Source organism: Protopterus annectens, chromosome 13.part0 (genome assembly GCF_019279795.1).
Source record: "Protopterus annectens isolate FY-2018-M chromosome 13.part0, PAN1.0, whole genome shotgun sequence".
Lineage (NCBI taxonomy): Eukaryota > Metazoa > Chordata > Ceratodontiformes > Protopteridae > Protopterus > Protopterus annectens.
Genome location: NC_056747.1, coordinates 1,355,301,744 through 1,355,316,842, shown reverse-complemented (window position 1 = coordinate 1,355,316,842; position 15,099 = coordinate 1,355,301,744). Strand labels below are relative to the sequence as shown.

At 44.3% G+C, this 15,099-nt stretch overlaps 1 protein-coding gene across 1 annotated transcript in view; it reads right to left on the bottom strand.

Annotated features, from left to right (window-relative positions):
• The window catches only part of LOC122788066 (supervillin-like), a 1,698,127-nt gene that overhangs the window by 292,497 nt on the left and 1,390,531 nt on the right, over positions 1 to 15,099 (bottom strand). The window lies entirely within an intron of this gene.

Genomic DNA, 15,099 nt, shown 5'->3' with positions numbered 1-15,099 from the left:
TATCACATTGTAAATGAATATATTGACATACAGATAGATTCTTAATGGTTTTAATAAGAATGTATGGTTGTTGAAGGTTTTTATTTAGTTGCAATTCTGTATATAATGAGCCTTTTTTCTAGTTTGATGAGAACATGATGTAATGAATTTTTATTGGTTGTTTTAAATTTTATGGAAGTATTTAATGAGCCACTTGTGATGATTTTTTTTGTCTGATGAAGTCTCATGTGTTTATGTGGACGAAAACGCATAGGGTTTTTTTTGAAAAGCGTTTACGTTTTTGGAGTTTCTTAATAAAGTGTGCTTTCTGGCATTTGGTGAACAGTTTCCGTGTTATTGGACTTACTGGTATATCCCAAAAGGGGCATTGTACTCAATTATGGGCCTGATGAGGGATGAGTAAAGAGGCACGATGACCTCCCCTGATCTAGATGTGAATCCCTTCATGATTAGGTGGGCTATATAAAATGTTTTTCTAACCACTTTGGCCACGTGGTTGTCAAATGAGAGATTGCTATCAACTTGGGTCCCCAGGTCCCTAATTACTTCTTCTGTACTTAATGGATTGCCACCCATGTGACAATTTGTGGGCACTTTGTTTTTGTCAAAGGGGATGACTATACACTTTTTGGCGTTTAGCTTGAGGCCATGGCTCTGGCACCAGTTGTCTGTTTCTATGAGGCCCTTTTGGAGGATGCTTGTGTTGGGCTGGAGAGTCGATTATAGTGCCCAGTTTGCAGTCATCTGCAAACTTGGTCAGCCACAGTACTTCCGTGTTGGCCTGTACCTCCGAGAAATACATACCGAACAGGAGAGGTCCCAGGACTGAGCCGTGTGGGATGCCACTTCAATGCATAAATTCAAAAATAGTCATTTAACTTTGGTGAAAACAAAGCACCCATGGTTCCCTAGTGTCTGAGGCAGTGTCGTATCTAAATGCTAGCTATGCTTAGCTTCTGAAATTAAACACGATTAAGTACATCTGCGGTAGTATGTTCATAGGTATTAATGAACTGCAGTTCCTTTCTGGATGGATACAAAACAATGCAAATTCAAAAATATTAACTTAACTCAGGAGAAAATAATGCACCTACAGTAATCACACCCTTAACTAAACCTTCCAGTTCAATAAACATGAATCTTGCTCCAGATTTAGTACAGCATTAGTGTCACAGCCAACCCTGATATCACTAAAATGTTCGGCCGTCCTTAACTTTTACATCCTAGAAGTTTTTCCTATATAAACTGCAATACAAGAACACATGGACATATAAATCACCCATTCATTCTTACAAGTGATCAATTGTTTTACAGAAAAAACTGAACAGTACCAGTTGCATGAATTATGTATTTCTAATAACAAGCAGTTACCAGAAGGAAAACAGCCCCTTAGTATAACATTATGTAAATAACTTTGTACAGTAATGAAATATATTTTTAGTCTGGCAAAATAATCAATAGGTTTTTAGCTTCTCTAAAAACAAATTTACAATTCTTGTTCGCTATGTTCCAACTTCATCGTCACTTAGCACAATATTTCAATATCTGTGATATCCATAAACATGTTAACATTAACTCTATAGGTGGTAACTAATAATAAACCTGAATTAGTCCCTTGTGTGTTGTGTATAAAATAACAATAATTTCCACCCAACTTCTCTTTAGAGGTTCTAACCTGTATAATAAATTCTTCTTTATATCCCATCTGAGCAACTCGGTCATGAAGTTTATCAGCCTTGGACAGATGGTCTAATTCATCTGAATGGATTCATCTTAGTTTTAAAAATTCAGATTACATGTGCAGATGTTTTCTTTAATCTAGTAATCCATACATCTAAAAATGATAATGGATGGATTGTTTAGGAAGCCATTTTACAGCAATTCCTTGCTTCAAGCAGAGAGTTTTTACTTGAAGTTTTTCACTAAAAGCCCAGGTTTTGAAAGCAGTTCATGTTGAATTGTAGCTGCCTTCTACTTCCTCATGGGGGTTGTGCCTGGATTAGGCAGTTGTTCAAGCAGGGGTAAATGTGAATGGTGTTTGTTCTAATTACAGAAGCTAGGTACTCTGTAAAAACCCGGAGTGCAGTAGCTTCCTACAGATCTAGGGTAACCATCAATGGCTAAAGGAGCAGGAGTGTTAAGAAGGATTTTCATGTCAGCATCTTGAATTTTGGGACCTTTAGTCATATATTTTGCCTGGACAGCTTCAGGAAGGACTTCCACAGACTGTCCCATTCTGAGTGTTGAGTAGAATTCCTTCTTTGGTCCTGTTTTGGCACAGGTTTTATTACTCCTTGTTGTAGGAGATCCTGCTGAACTCAGCAGAGTAGATGCAGTTGGTCTAGGTGGAATAAAAGGCATCTTTATTTTCTAAGAACCAAAGTTTATACCCAAGAGAGATGACTTCTAGAACTTACTTATTTACTTTCCCCATTTTCCTGCACACTGGATTACTTCTCCTGCTGTCTTTGGAATATGTGGGATGGATTGAAGATGTGGGTGGGAAGGGGGAGGGAGAAGATCCAGGAAGTTATGGCTGTTCTCCAGGAAGTATAGGGCCCTGGGTGGCCCCCAAACTCTCCCTTCTGGTCTGTCATTTCTTTATACCTGCCTTTCTTACTTTTGGTTTGCACACTTCTTCCATGCTTGCAGCTGTACAACTCAAGACTATGATGAGAAATTTCTATCATACTCTGGGCACAGGGGAATGAAAAGTCTGTTTCACTTACTGCATCCGCATTCCCCCCCCAGGTTTTGAATAGTGCAACGGTGGGGTTCCCAAACAGCAGCTCTTTATCTACAGAAATATTAAGGAGCTGTATTTTGGCATTCCCTGACTGACTGTAGCCTCACCCTGGCACATATCCTAATCACCGACCCCATATGCTGATGCCCTGGAAGGCCTCAGCCTGGCACATCTCAATCACTGACCCCATATGCTGATGCCCTGGATGCTGCATACATGGTATAACTGCATCTGATGAACTCATCTGACTGACTAATGGACTGAATGGGTGACATCCAATGGTTCTATCCTCATATCTCTATCAGACACCTTCTTCATTTGATCCAGGAGAGCAATCTGAAAGTTGGTTGTAAGCGCCCAACAGCTAATGGTTTTGAATGTCAGAGTGGCAACAATGTGCACATTATTCCTAAATCAGCCCAGCACTCATTTCCTTGTCTTTGGGAGAGACATCGGTGCAGGTAGGAGTATGAACGCGCCTCTCTGGATCCACAGATACCAATGCTGGATCCACCACAGGATTTGTGTAAAACAACTTGCAGGGCTCCAGGACCTTATAAAACACAGTAAGCTTCTTGGAAGCAGGGTGTTGAGTGTCCAGTTGTTTAGAGATGGGTAAGAATCTGTCCTCTAGAGCTCCCAAAACCAGAGGAACCGTCACAGGTTTAGAAGTATCTAGATTCAGTAAATCAAAATATTTCCTGATGAAGTGTGAAACTTCTTTGACTACCCATTTAAACTTGTCACTTATCCTACAGAATACAACTCCAAATGAGATTTCCTCTGTATGTGAAGCAAAGGACATGATGTCAGCACTGCCTGGGTTACACCCAAGGGGTAAAGGCAGTTAGAGGGAGAAGCCCAGGACAGTTAGAAGAAGAAACACTACTTCTCAGTGAGGATGGGAGTGGGAAAATTATCAGCCATCTTTCTCTTGACAAAGAGCACACAAAGCACTAAGGGATGGTTTGCACTTGGGCAGGTCCTGGAGATTCCCATCATTTTTCAGAACTTCAGTCTAATACCCGACCACCGGCCCATGGTCATCTAAATTTGCAGAACAACTGATGCTCTTATTCATTCGTCCACTGACTCGCAACTGCTTCAAAATGGAATACTCTATGTTAACAACTGATGCAAGGACAACAGACTCAAACATTGTAAAAAAAAAAAAAAAAAAAAAAAAAAAAACAGTATAGTTCATTCTTTTAAACAAAACATTTCCACATCATACCACATAAATGACATATCAGTCTGGCACTACTGTAAGGGATCTAGATACTCTTGTAGATAATTGCTTACCTTTCGCTCATCACTTTTCTGTAGTAGTTTGAAATCCCTGTTGGCTTATCCAGTTTCCAAAGGCAGTTACTCCCTACCTGAAGAAGCTTTAACTGCTCCTTTACCCATCTCTTATCAGACCTACTATTCAATATCGTGCTATTTTTGGCAAGTATTTGTCTAAACATATCAGTCCATTTGAATGACCTCCAAGATTCCTGACTAAAAAGGATAATGGCCTCTACAGCCTCAGTTATCCAGACAGACTGGCCGCCCTTTCCCTGTACTCAGTCTCTCACAGACTCCTCCATTGTTATCTGTGTCTAGCCTTTCAGCCATGAAAGATCCGACCCCCCTTGACCTCATATTACTGCACACTGAGCAAACAGTTCCTGACACCTAGTTAAAGGACATAAACCTTCTTCATAGATTGTTAAAAGGCTAAAGGGGGTCTTTCAAGCCTGGCCAAGTTTTTCCCAAAAGAATACTGATGGCCTGTATCCAAATAGGACAACAAGGGCCAGGCATTTATAAGCTACCTCTGATCATAAAGGACATGGGTGGTAGGCCTTGTTTAAATTGCCTATTCCCCATCCACTTGACTAGGTTGTGCTTAAACTGTGTAATAGATAAATTCAGCTTCACACGGATGAGAAGCCTGTCCCATAGGAGAATCGGACACCTCTCTCTCCAGCATGTTCTGTTTAAGTCACAGACAAAATGCAGGTCCCTAGACCTTGTACTTCTAGTGCTCTTTGACTTACCAATATGTAGGAGATTCATAAGTGTGGGGTTTGTGTATGCCTTATAAGCCAGGCATAGATCACCCCTCCGCAATCTATAGGAGACTGAGTAGAGGGAAAGGGCTTTAAGGTGGTCTCAATAAGGCAGGTTTGCTATGCCTTGTATTCTTTTTATAAGGAACCTATGAGGTTGTTCTAGTTGTTGCATATACCTGGTCAGGTACATATGAAGGGAGCATTGTACTCTATGATTGGTCTGATAAGGGCAAAGTACAGCAGGACAATAATGTCTTTGGATCTAGATGCCATGCCATTACTTATAAATTTACACAACATAAAAAGGATTTCCTTACCACAGTGGTGGCTGAAGGGAAGGCCGCTATCTATGTGTTTACCTAGATCCCTGACCACTGGGTCAACTCTTCAGCGTGTACTATCAACATGGTAATTAGCCAGAATGGTTGACTTCCCAAAAGGTACAATTATGCATTTCTTAACATTGAGTTTAAGACCATGGCTTTTTGTTCCTTTTGTTAGTTAGAGATGGGCCTTCTTCAAGAATGCTAGTGTGTGCAGGGGAGTTGATGATGAACCCCAGCTTGTAGTCATCTGCAAACTTAGTCAGCCATAAACCTTCAGCATTTCCTTCCATTTCAGAGAAATAGATGCCAAAAAGGAGTGTGCCCAGTACCAAGCCCTGGGGGACTCCACTAGTGACTGGCCTCTTGGTGGAGGTGGCCTCACTTATTTTGACCTCTTGGGTCCTATCAGCAAGCCAGTTGGCTATTCAATGGGTGATAAAAGGGTTTATACCTAATTTAGTGAGTGAACTTGTCTATAATGCCTGAGTAGGGTACTGTATCAAAAGCCTTAACCAGGCTGAGTTAAGCTGTGTGCACAGTCTTGCTCTCATCCATTGTTTTGGTGACCCTTTCAAAGGAGTCCACCAGATTTAATATTTATGACCTTCCTTTAACAAACCCGAACTGTGATGGGTTCAGTGTTTGCAGGTTACGTAAGTCCTTGTACATCATGTCCATGATAATTCTTTCCATGGTCTTATAAGTGAGGCTGGTCAGACTTATGGACCTGTAGTTATCCAGATCGGTGGTTGGACCTCCTTTGTGCAGGAGAATGACTGGAGACATATTCCATTCCTTGGGCATAAAACCTGACTGTAGGCTGCAGTTGAAAAGTGATTCAAATGTATCAGAGAAGTCATGTTTCATGCTATTTGGTAAGTGTCCTGGGATATTATCAGGGCCCATCAATGCACTGTTTTTGGCTCTGAAAAATGCATTGATAACATGTGCCTAGTAATAGTTGGGAGAATTATGCTATGTGGCATTTCCTTTGAACTGTAGTGGGGGGGGGGGATTTGAGCTGAACCTGTTGGCCAAAAGGTTGACAATGGCCTCTGGTTCAGTATGAGTGACACCACTTACATTACGTTCTGCACATTGCTGCGTATTTCGCTTGAGATTATGGTCACAGCTGTGCATATTTCACTTGAGATTATGGACACAGCTGTACAAAGCTTTGTGGTTGTCCTTTGCCTGAGAAGCTATTTTTCTTCAAATTCAGCCTCTGAATTATTAATTAAGCCTCTTAGCTGCCTGTTTAGATTGGTTCAGGGGTTTTTAGTATATTGGGCTTTGCTCCTGTTATGCTGGGGCAAAATTTTTTTTTTCGTTTCTTTGTATAACTGACTGATATTGTGACTCCAACAGGGTGGCTTGTCTTCTGAGTTTGTCTTAATCTTAATATGAGTGGTTACAGATCTCTTTATACAGCTATCAATATGGGGATTTTGTAAACAGCTTAGCATATGCTGTGGTATTTACAGGGTTTGGGGGTGCATGGAATTTAGACAAGGTGTCACTCAGTAAAGACAGGTTAGCCTTGGAATAGTTCCTAAAGGTTTTTGGTTTCACTGGGTCCCAGGATTTAAATAATTTCAAGCTATGTTCAGATCTGACAAGTGAGGGCATTACACTGAGTGCATAACATTGCTGCTCCACGTTAGTGAACACAAGGTCAAGGATGTTTAAACCCCTGGTAGGAGAACAGACTAACTGTTCCAGGGTGTTGGTATTAACAAAGTTTAAATATCGCTGGGATTGTGCATTAGAAGTGGTGTAGGATTCCCAGACCATAGAGAGGTAGTTGAGATCCCAACGAAAATCATATTAGGTTGAATGTGAGGGACTCTAGTACAGTGAGAAATGTATCATGGTTTACCTGGCACATGGAGGGAGACCTATAGCTTACAAGGATATGGTGCGAGACCCTGTTTACAGTGAGTTGCACATGTATGAGTTCCAGTGGGTCATACACTTTAACTAGTCTAGAAGTGAGGTTGTTTTTAATATAGACATACTCCTCCACCTTTAGTTCCCCCCTGTGCAGTAGCTGGTCTAAAGGTGTGAAAGGTATTATAACCTTGCACTGTCAGAATACTCTCCATTGGTTCACAGCTTGGTACTAGGCTATTAGCCCAAGGGCCTATACAAGCCTAGCAATAACAATTCCCTGGCTATTTCTTCCCACAATACTGACTTCCCTGGACCCCTGTCTAGCAGGGCAACTGATGTGATCCCCGGGGTGAATTTCCTATCTCCCATCCAATCGTCAGGGTTCCTTTTGAGGAGGGCCAAATAGGCGCTCTGCTTGACATGTATGGGCAGTCTCTTCCAGAGTCTGGGGAGTCTCTGGGTCAGGAACCTATCCCTTCAGCATGTTTTGTTCATTGTGATGACATGGTTTAGATCCCTGGACCGTGTGGCTCTGAGGGATTGGGATTTCTTTAAGTGTAGCATGTCCACCAGCTATGGATTTGACATGGCCTTGTATGTTAAGCAGAGATCGCCTCTGAGAAGACTATATGCGACAGAGTATAGGTGGAGTTTTTTTTAGACTGTCAGCATAGGGCATCTGCTTTACGCCTGTGATTCTTTTAGTGAGGTGACCATTACTTTAAACTATGTCTCCATTACTACACAGATGTCTACACTCAACAGGGAGAGGAAAGCTTGCAGGGTGTAGAGTTTCTTGTTAAGACTTCTAACATTGAGCAGTACCACCCTCAGATATTCCTTTGTAGGTTCAATTAAGTCGGGAAGTTTATCAATTTGGCATTGCCTAAATAAGGCACTATGGGTGTGGTAAAGGTCTTTGTCAATATCTTAAAGCCTAGAGGAGAGACGTGCAGACCATCCTTGACAAAGCAGTTTGTTTTGCCAAGCATGACCTTTCAGGCCATCAAATACTGTACCTCCTTGGACTGATACCAGAAGCTAAACCAATTGTTAAAAGCAATCATCTTCTGTTTGTAATGTGGCATCATGCTTGGATAAGATAGTATGCTGCTCAGTGCTAGGCTCATACCTGCCTGAGACGCAATCAGTGAACTCAATCATGTTTTGCTTCATATAGTCAAGGGAGGTATGTCTCAGGTCATTAACACCCACACAGACTATGACAAAGTCATATTGGCACCTGTTGTAGAATGACCTGAGTGCCTGTGTGACCTAACGGATCCTAGTTCCAGAAAGGCAGCTAACTGTGACTCTCCCCTTTCTCTGGCTGGTGAAGGGAACATCAGTGTGCCTAACTATAGTTAATCCCCAATGACCAGGAAATTTGGCTGTGTGCTGGTTTGCCTTAAAGGCTTAGCAGTAGAGGCATCAGATACAGTGTCACTATGTGTAGCTGTGGGTAGTGTTTGCATGATGGCTGAGGACCCCAACTTTGACTGTACTGTGCAGCAGGTCTTAGTGTTTTAGAAAGGTTACCTGTAACTGCCTCAGCATAAGTAGTTTTATGTGCAGGATTTTTACCCTGTGCAGTAAGTGTGGTGCAGGTGTCACTGACAACCTCTGTAGGATTAATTTTGGTTGTATGAGAGAGTTTTTCCTCCATTGTTGAAGTGTATGTACACCCCTTGCACACTTAAAATGTTTTATTAACAGTAGGTTGGCTGTCAGTGGGTACATGAGGGAACTGCCACAATGCCAGAGAATACCCCTCTCAACCAGACTAGCCACAGCAAGAGTCAGGAAGTGAGTATCTATGGCTGCTGATCTTCTAGGGAGGAGTGAGGTAAATTTGGATGGTGCAGTGGTTAGTGTCGTCACTTCACAGCAAGAGGTTCTCTAGTTTGTTTCTTGTCTGTGGTGCCTTCTGTGTGGACTCTGAATGTCCTCCCTGTGTTCATGTGGATTTCCTCCGGGTGCTCCGGTTTCCTCTCACCTTACAAAGACATGCGTCTGGAGTGTTTCTCCCTAGGCATCCACTGAAAATAGGTCATTCCAAGTCAGACTTTCCTGATAAACAAATGTTAAATAAATAAAAATTTAAACACTGAATAGGTCAATAAGAAAAGGAACCTGATGACCAGTGCTCAGTTATGTCTAAAATAGATGCTCTAGTAGTTAAAACAATTTGTCTAGACAGTAAGTGTATTTTAAGAGAAACTTGCACTGTGAGTGATCAGTGTCTACATGGACTACAAGGGGGAATTACGCTGTGAGATATTGGTGACTATACAGGCCACTGCTAGGCACCACTGAACAGAGAACAGCAGATGTCCTTCTATTCCTGTTGTAGTATTCTAGGTGTGGGATTTCCTGCCCTCAGGCGACTCGTACGTTGGCTTCTATACAAAAGCTTCAGCTTGGCTGCTGTAGTGTGTGCATGGGACATCACATGTAGGGCCATAAACCAAAGGGCCTTAAATGTGACGTCTGCATGCACAATCCTCAGAACTTTTCAGCTGCAGACAACTTTCGCATCATAGGATTGCTTCTTCACAGACGTGACATCTTAAAAATAAGTAGCCAGTTGGGTTTCAAATTTCCTTATTTTTGACAATTGCTTAACTAATGCTTGGTTGTTGTAGCCTTTAGCTGATGTCAGGAAAAAAAGGGAAAGTGCCAATGTGGGTGCCAGATACCCCACAAGGACACCCATGACAGATGTGTTTTTTGCCTAGGCCGGAAACACGATCACTCCTCCTGCGCTATTTTTCAATCGTTTGTGCCTAAGACCTTGCGCAGCAGTCTAGCCACATTAAATCTCTACCTCGAGAACCAACGCTTCAAACGGTTAGCCCTTAGGATGGATCCTGCATTGTAGGCCACACCTGAACCTTCGTACAACAAGGCCAAGGTTCCTAGGCCTTCTTCACCTTGCCGCTCTGCTTTCCAATGTACCAACTGCCAATCTAGGGGTTGAGGCGAGCTCGGAGGATCTGTCGACAGCAGCAACGTCCCTCTAGGAAGCCGTTTCACAGCCGATGACTGGCACGTCCTTGGAGCTTACTCAGACATCAACACCCCATTGAGGTTGAGGGGGAACCAGTTTCGGTGTTACCTTTGGCAGGAATCCAGACTTCGGATATGCTAATCTCCAGATGCAACACCAGGCCACTCCCTACTTCCCCTCAGTCAGAAAGGAAGAAGAAAACTAAACATACCTCCTCCTCTTCAGACGTCACACTGGATTGGCAGGCCGTCACTTCCTCTCTCATGCAGGCCTTCAGCCTCAGCCACTTCCACCCTGCCTCTCCTGAACCCTAGGCCTGTCTCTGCTTCTTCTCTCCCATCCATAACCCCTCAGGTCAGGGAAGAACAACATGACTCTTCTTTATCATCATCAGAGGAGTACATTTCTTAAGTTTCCCAGCTTGCCTCCCCCCAGGAATATTACTCTCTGGATGAGGAATCTGTGTAGGGGGACTGTTCCCTGAGAACATTACTTTTGGTGAGACCATCACCAAGATGAAGGATTACTTTAAATGGGACACTTCCCAAATGACTGACACAGAAAAAAGGTACTTTGAGCTGCTACAAGTGGAATCATCCTCCCCTTCAGCAGTTCCCCCTGTTCTGGCTGCTTACTTGGGACACCTTCAATGTGGCCTCTAAGACACCCGACTCCCAGCCTCCGGCCCCTAAGCATCCTGACCGCTTCTATTACGTACCAGAGGACCACAAATTCTTAGTTAAGCCACCCTTCACGGACCCAGCTGTTATTGCCACCATGGCATATAAGCATTCTAGACTGCTGCCATCTGCCTCCCTGCTACCCACTGACAAAGACCGTAAGTACATGGATAGGATGGGGACAAAGGTGTACACTTCTACTACTTTGGCTTTCAGAGCCATAAATTATCAGACCCACATGACCAAGTATGCATTAGATTTGGTCTCTCAAGCCTCCTCCATGCTGGCTTCCTTGCCTGGCAGTCCCAGCAAGATGGGCATCTCATCCAAACTTTCCTTGGCCCAACAGGTAGCCAGGCACTCCATAGGGTGCAGCTACGATCCTGCAGAAGCATCCACCATGTCTGTAGCATCTGCTTCAGCCCGCAGGAGGTACTCATGGCTAAGACTCCAGAACCTCCCAGAGGACTTAAAGGCTAAAATCCCGGACACCCCTCTGGACCACAATGTGCTGTTCAGAAAACAATCTGCTGACCTTTGTAAAAATCTACAAGAAAAAAGCAAAGAACTCCAGGACATTAAGCAGCCGCTGGTGTCTTCCATACCCAAGTATTATAGGAACTACCCTGCTATAGCCATCTTTGTAAGATGTACTCCACAGCCTTCCTCTTCAAGGTCCAGGAGAGGGGCCAGAAGACCTATTAACTCCAGATCCTCTGCTCCACCACAGCAACCCAGACAGCCCTTTCAGGACAGAGGAGGCCCCAGTAATGCGTGACTGCTTTGCCCACATCCCCCTCTCAGCCTGCCTTTCCCACTGTCTACCCCTTTGGCAATCCATCACTTCAGACAAGTGGGTCTTAAACATTATCCAAAAAGGGTACTTCCTATCCTGGAAAGAGAAGCCACCCAGAAGAGGCATCCCTTCCCTCCCCCAAAACCAGGCCCATCTCATGCGGCATGTTCTGGCAGATCTTCTACAGTTAGGCACCATAGAACCCGTTCCTCCAGGACAAGAAGGGAAAGGGTTTTACTGCCATCTGTTCCTGGCCCCCAAAAAAGGTGGCCCCTGGAGACCCATCTTAGATCTGTCCTTTCTAAACCTACATCTTCAGGTACCCTCCTTCAAAATGCTCTCTCCCCACCCTGCTGCCTCTCATTCCAGCCAAGGCCTTCATGGTCACCCTAGACCTAAAGGAAGCCTACCTCCACATACCCATCAGGAGTTCCCACAGACAATTCCTGCGTTTCTCTGGCCCTTCCTCTTATTTCCAATTTACTGCCTTGCCTTTTGGTTTATCCATGGCCCCCAGGGTCTTTACAAAGTGCCTAGCCATTGTCTTCTGCAGAACTCAAGGGATAGAAATTTACCCTAATCTGGATGACATCCTGATTCTGGCAGAGTCCAAGGATGCTCTATTAAAGCATCTAAATTTCACCATGTCCCTTTTGCAGAACCTAGGATTCACCATCAACCTCCCCATAACCTCTCTGTTCCCAAGCCAGGACAAGATTTTCTTCGGCTGCAGAATCAGAACAGACAACGAAGGACTTTCTACCTCAGGACAAGGTTCTGTCTTTAACTTCCCACTTCCAGGAAGCTCTACTATCCCGAAAGGTGAAGGCAAGGCATTTTATTCGTCTCCTGGGTTTAATGGCAGCAACCATCCCCATGCTACCTCTGGCAAGAATGCACATGTGCAAGTTACAGTGGCTCCTGAAGACCACTTGGTCCCAACACCTTCATCCCCTAGAGCAGGCTATCCCCCTCCTTCCCGGTCTGAAAACAGAAATTAACTGGTGGATCCAGCAAGTGTAAATGAACATAGGGCTTCCACTACAGCCCCCGCCCCCAACCCAAGTTATACATACAGATGCCTCAGATTCAGGTTGGGGAGCAACTCTAGCCTCTTTCAGGATTCAGGAAAAGTGGTATCCCTCTCTTCAGGCCAAACACATCAATATCAGGGAAATGACAGCAGTTTTCATAGCTCTATAGACCTTCACCCCCCTTCTGGTTCCAGGGGTGCTCCAAATTGTCACCGACAACACCACGGTGATGTGGTACCTCAACAAGCAGGGAAGAACAAAGACCTATCAGCTGTGCAGTCTATCCCTGCTGACATGGGACTTGGCCTTCTGGCTCAAATTAATCCTGCAGGTGGTCTACATCCCCTCACAGGACAACCACCAAGCAGATCTCGAGTAGGACATCCTCGCCTCAACATGAATGGATGCTGAAAAGGGAGGTCTTATTAGACATAGTCAACCGGTGGGATGCTCCACAAATAGACCTGTTTGCCTCCCCCCAGAACAGGCAACTGCAGAACTTCTGCTCAAAAACCCACTCCCCTCTAGCATGGAGAGTGGATGCTTTCAGCATCTCTTGGGAGGGGAAGTTCCTTTATGCCTTCCCCCCATTCTACTGATTCACTAAGTCCGCCTGAAAACTCAGAAGGACAAACCAAAAATCTTGTTAGTGACTCTCTACTGGCCAAGGCAGCACTGGTTCCCCCTACTTCACAAACTAGCCAAAGGCAATCACTTCAAGTTACCCTACAAGGTGGACCTACTGTCACAAGACAAAATAACTCTCCTACACCCACAGGTACAGATGTTGTCTCCGACTCTGTGGGTGATAAAGTTTTGATTCCTTTCAGACACCACTACTCAGAGGACGTGCTTTCAGTCCTAAGGGAGGCAAGGAAACCTACCACCAGAAAATCTTACCTGGCTAAATGGGAAAGCTTTGCAAAATGGTGCCTGCAAAAGGGAAGGGACCCCAGCTCCGCCGAGGTTCCCCTGGTTCTAAACTACTTATGTCAATTGATAAAAAGTGATCTTTCTTATGCTTCTGTAAAAGTACACCTCTCTGCCATATCAGCCTGCCTGCCCCTGGAACCCCCCTTGCTGGCCAGGCTTGACGTAAAGCTCTTCCTTAAAGGGGTCTTGCACATGAGACCACCTAGGAAACCTATCCCTCCACCGTGGGACCTTAAATACATTTTAGAGAAATTAACTCAACATCCCTTTGAACCTGCCTGGTCTTCCTCCTTACAGATGTGTACATGGAAGACAGTCCTTCTGGGGGCTATTACTTCAGCCAGAAAAGTGTCAGAACTGAAGGTTCTAATGGCCTGTCCTCCCTACACTGTCTTCCACAAAGACAGGTTGCCCTTGCGAACCAACCCATCCTTTATGCCTAAAGTGGTCAGTGATCTCTCTCTCAACCAATCCATTCATCTGTCCACCTTTTTTCCCTCACCCACTAATGAAGGGGAAAGGATACTGCTCTCCCTGGATGTGCACAGACAACTTAGATTCTACCTGGACAAGACCAAGGCCATCAGAACGACTAACCAGCTCTTTGTCTCCTTCCACCCCTGAGCCCTGGGCAAGGCAGTCTCCAAGCAAACCACTGCATGGTGGATCAGGAAAGCTATTTGCTTCTGCTACTCTCCCCACAGAAAGGAACCCCCACGGGGAATCAAGGCCCATTCCACTAGAGCTGAAAGGCCTAGACACAGCATCCATTTTGGAAGCAGCCACCTGGGCCACTATCCACACCTTCACCAAGCATTACAAATTGGGCCAAGTCTCCAGAGCTAGGACAGAATTTGCAAGAACACTCCTGCAGGGTGTTGTTGAACCCTCTGCATCTACCACCACCCTCTCATCCTCTTAAGCTGTGGTACGCTCCCTCACCTAGAATACTGCAACACAGGAATAGAAGGACATAGAATAGTTGTGTAAAATCTTACCATAACCATAGATGTCCTTCTCTTACATGTTGTAGTTTTCCTTCCTACCCACCAGTCCCCCCAGCTCTTATACCTTCATGTTCTACCTACATTTCAGCAGGTCTCCAAGTCACACACCTGTAAACAACTGGCACACCTCCTGTTGGGCCTTATTCTCTGCCTGCTGGCCTTCAAGTTCTGAGGATTGTGCATGTACATTTAAGGCCCCTTGGTTTATGGCCCTACATGTGACATCCCATGCACACTACAGCAGCCAAGCCAAAGCTTTTGTATAGACGCCGATGTACGAGTCACCTGAGGGCAGGAAATCCCACACCTATGACACATGGAAGAGAAGGACATCTATGGTTATGGTAAGATTTTACACAACTATTCTTTCTAAATAAAGACTGTAGGAAAGGTCAAAAAGTGCAGAGATTCAACACAGAAACAACATAATTCAACAGCTAAATAAGCCATGTTAGCATGACAGATTCATATCCTCCACCTCTAGAAAAACATCCATTACATCTTAAGCAAGCCATCACCCTTGCCACCTTCAAGATCAACACTGATAGTATGGACAAGCAGCCTCAAATTCTCCCTATTCTACCTTGTGCTACCCTCCTTAATGTTGGTGGGAA